The 4,441-nt window shown below is 28.4% G+C and overlaps 1 long non-coding RNA gene across 1 annotated transcript in view; it reads left to right on the top strand.

The window, feature by feature from the left end:
• LOC112905431 overlaps nucleotides 1-3,608 on the top strand; it is a 4,859-nt gene extending 1,251 nt beyond the window's left edge. The window contains exons 2-3 of the long non-coding RNA XR_003231781.1: nucleotides 3,175-3,262; nucleotides 3,517-3,608. This is a non-coding gene — a long non-coding RNA (uncharacterized LOC112905431). The remainder of the gene's footprint in view (nucleotides 1-3,174; nucleotides 3,263-3,516) is intronic.
• The last annotated feature ends 833 nt before the right edge of the window (nucleotides 3,609-4,441 follow it).

Genomic DNA, 4,441 nt, shown 5'->3' with positions numbered 1-4,441 from the left:
CGACATTTCGTCTTTACAATGTAAAATTGGAAAAAAATAAGAAATTATGTATTTTCAATATTTATAAACAGAAAGGTTTTTCATTTTTTCATTATCGAGAAGATTACAGCAAATTTTTAATATTTTTTAAATATAACAAAGTTCCTTACTATTAGGAATATTTTTTTATCCCTTATTCTTCGAACACTTGCTCACTTTGAACGATCGCCCGAAAGAGGAAGATATGTTGCTAGTTTTAATATTTTGTATAAATAAAACTTTTTAAACTTGTATTACATCAAGAATGTGTCAGTTTCTCTATTATGTTGTATGTTGATACTAATTTCGGAAATTAATGAATCATTAAGTTAAAATTTCTTTTATTATGTTAAAGCATTGCCATTATCGAGGGGGTTGTGACCGTTTATTAAAGTTTCTTAAATATTTTAAAACATTTTTAGTTGCTAAGAATATATTTTCTAGGTTTTGTTCGAGCGTAACTTTCTGTCTTTTATTGTCCGAATACTTGCTCTCTTTAACAGTCCTATGCTTGAACGGTCGACCGAGAGAACTGGACATTTTGATTCGTTTTAGTAAAAACACCCCTTTAAAATTTGTTTGAAAATTAATACGTTATCTTTGTGTAAATTAAACCTTTTTAAACTTGTATTACAAAAGGAATGTCTAAGTTTGTCTTTTTAATAATATGTGGGGACTAATTTCGGAAACTAACGAACCAAAGTTAAAAGCTCTTTCATGGTTTGAAATCTGTACCATTGTCGAGTTGGTTGTAGCTTATTTTTAATGTTGTTTAAATATTTTAACGCATTTCTTGTTGTTAAGAATATATTTTTTGGCTTTTGTTCGAGCGTAACTTTCTCTCTTTCTTTCACCGAATACTTGCTCTCTTTAACAGTCATGTGCTTGAACGCTCGACCGACAGGACAAGACATTTTGGCTCGTTTTAGTATAAATAAGCATTAAAAATATGTTTTGAAAATTAATGCGTTATATCTGTGTAAATTAAACCTTTTTAAACTTGTATTATAAAGAGGATGTCTTAGATTGACTGTCTAATAATATGTGGAGGATAATTTCGAAAACTAACGAACCAAAGTTAAAAGCTCTTTCATTGTTTGAAAAATATGCCATTATCGAGGTGGTTTTAGCTTAATTTGAATGTTTTTTTAAATATTTTAAAGCATTTTCAGTTGTTAAGAATATATTTTCTGGCTTTTGTTCGAGCGTAACTTTCTGTCTTTTATTGTCCGAATACTTGCTCTCTTTAACAGTCCTATGCTTGAACGGTCGACCGAGAGAACTGGACATTTTGATTCGTTTTAGTAAAAACACCCCTTTAAAATTTGTTTGAAAATTAATACGTTATCTTTGTGTAAATTAAACCTTTTTAAACTTGTATTACGAAAGGAATGTCTTAGTTTGTCTATTTCATAATTATGTGGGAGGCTAATTTCGGAAACTAACGAACCAAAGTTAAAAGCTCTTCCATTGTTTGAAAGATATGCCATTATCGAGGTGGTTGTAGCTTATTTTTAATGTTGTTTAAATATTTTGAAGTATTTTTTTGTTGTTAAGAATACAATTTTTGGTTTTTGTTCGAGCGTAACTTTCTCTCTTTCTTTCACCGAAAACTTGCTCTCTTTAACAGTAGTATGCTTGAACGCTCGACCGACAGGACAAGACATTTTGGCTCGTTTTAGTATAAATAAGCATTAAAAATATGTTTTGAAAATTAATGCGTTATATCTGTGTAAATTAAACCTTTTTAAACTTGTATTACTAAAGGAATGTCTTAGTTTGTCTATTTAATAATATGTTGGGGCTGATTTGGGAAATTAGCGGATCAAGGTTAATAGTTCATTCATTGTTTGAATCTGTACCTTTTTCGAGTTGGTTGTAGCTTATTTTTAATGTTGTTTAAATATTTTAACGCATTTCTTGTTGTTAAGAATATATTTTTTGGCTTTTGTTCGAGCGTAACTTTCTCTCTTTCTTTCACCGAATACTTGCTCTCTTTAACAGTCGTATACTTGAACGCTCGACCGACAGAACAAGACATTTTGGCTCGTTTTAGTATAAATAACCATTAAAAATGTGTTTTGAAAATTAATGCGTTATATTTGTGTAAATTAAACCTTTTTAAACTTGTATTACAAANATTTTGAAAACTAACGAACCAAACTTAAAAGCTCTTCCATTGTTTGAAATTTATGCCATTATCGAGGTAGTTGTAGCTTAATTTAAATGTTTTTAAATATTTTAAAACATTTTTAATTGCTAAGAATTTCATAGCTTTTGTTCGAGCGTATGTTTCTGTCCTTTATTGTCCGAATACTTGCTCTCTTTAACAGACGTATCCTTAGACAGTCGACCGAGAAAAGAAGAAATTTTTCTTCTTTTAATATAAATGACGCATTCAAAAACTATTACCCCTACGAGATTCTTCACACATTTTAACATAAAATTCTCTTTTTGAAACTTTTAGATTTATCATTTAAAACTTTGAAAAAAAATTTTTGTAACGTTTATATTAATTGTTAAATAGGTTGAGAATTCATGTGAGCGTCTTTATGTTCACAATTTTTATATAATTTTCGTTGTATAACAATTAAATTTTCGTCAAGTTGGAGTCCAAGTATGTTACTACCACGATAATCATCATCTCTTTTTATTTGTTTTAATGCTTCTTTTATAACTTCGTTATTATCTCTTAATTACGGACCTTCCCTTCTTTCTTTTTATTCCTTTATTTTCAATTTGAAATTATTTCTTAAAACTCTTTTCTTTTTATATGCTTTAGCATTCCTTAAGAACTTATTTTACTTTTTTTTATTTTGACTTTCTCGTCTTACACTTATTTTTAGACCTTGCGCTGAAGAATTTTGTTAAATCTTTTACACTTTCAGATATATATTTTCCAGTCCAACTATCGAACAAGAACATTCATTAAAATCCTTCTTTAGGTTTTATTTACCTTAATACTACTTTTAAAATTTCGTTAACTTCTTTTATTTATTTACCCTCCCTTGTTTCTTTTTATTTCTTTAGATTTAATTTAAAACGATTTTTTAAAACTTCTTTTCTTTTTATTTATTTTGCCACTTTTCTTTGGAACTCATTTTATTTTCTTTATTTTAATTTTCTTGACTTAGACTTACAATCTTATACTTTCAGGTGCATCCTCCAGCCCAGCCATCGAACAAGAACCCCCTAGCAGTGGGCTAATTCAAGGATCGTCTTTATAAGGACACTTTGAGGAATGGTAGGCATTTATTACTTTTCTTGCTAAACAACATTCATTAAAATCCTCCCTTAATTATTATTTTTTTTAGTACTACTTTCATAACTTCGTTAACAGATTTTATTTAGTTAATTTTTTTATTTCGTTAGATTTAACTTAAACTATTCTTTTATAATTTCTTTTTTTTTTATTTATTTTGCCACTTTTCTTTGGAAGTCATTTTATTTTCTTAATTTTAATTTTTTTGATTTAAACTTTCAAACTTATACTTTCAGGTACATCTTCCAGTCCAGCCATCGAACAAGAACCACCCCAGCAGTGGGTCATATCGAGGATCGTCTTTATCAGGACACTTGGAGAAATGGTAGGCATTTATTACTTTCTTTGCTTAACAATATTCTTTAAAATCTTTATTTAGTTTGTATCTGTTTTAATACTACTTTAATAACTTCGTTAACTTCTTTTATTTACTTGCCCTCCCTTGTTTCCTTTTATTTCTTTAGATTTAATTTCAAATGATTTTTAAAACTTCTTTTCTTTTTATTTATTTTGCCACTTTTCTTTGGAACTCATTTTATTTTCTTTATTTTAATTTTCTTGACTTAGACTTACAATCTTATACTTTCAGGTGCATCCTCCAGCCCAGCCATCGAACAAGAACCCCCTAGCAGTGGGCTAATTCAAGGATCGTCTTTATAAGGACACTTTGAGGAATGGTAGGCATTTATTACTTTTCTTGCTAAACAACATTCATTAAAATCCTCCCTTAATTATTATTTTTTTTAGTACTACTTTCATAACTTCGTTAACAGATTTTATTTAGTTAATTTTTTTATTTCGTTAGATTTAACTTAAACTATTCTTTTATAATTTCTTTTTTTTTTATTTATTTTGCCACTTTTCTTTGGAAGTCATTTTATTTTCTTAATTTTAATTTTTTTGATTTAAACTTTCAAACTTATACTTTCAGGTACATCTTCCAGTCCAGCCATCGAACAAGAACCACCCCAGCAGTGGGTCATATCGAGGATCGTCTTTATCAGGACACTTGGAGAAATGGTAGGCATTTATTACTTTCTTTGCTTAACAATATTCTTTAAAATCTTTATTTAGTTTGTATCTGTTTTAATACTACTTTAATAACTTCGTTAACTTCTTTTATTTACTTGCCCTCCCTTGTTTCCTTTTATTTCTTTAGAT

This window comes from Agrilus planipennis, unplaced genomic scaffold (genome assembly GCF_000699045.2).
Source record: "Agrilus planipennis isolate EAB-ADULT unplaced genomic scaffold, Apla_2.0 scaffold227, whole genome shotgun sequence".
Taxonomy (NCBI): domain Eukaryota; kingdom Metazoa; phylum Arthropoda; class Insecta; order Coleoptera; family Buprestidae; genus Agrilus; species Agrilus planipennis.
Note: the sequence above shows the minus strand (reverse complement) of the source record. Positions and strands in the feature narration are given on the sequence as shown.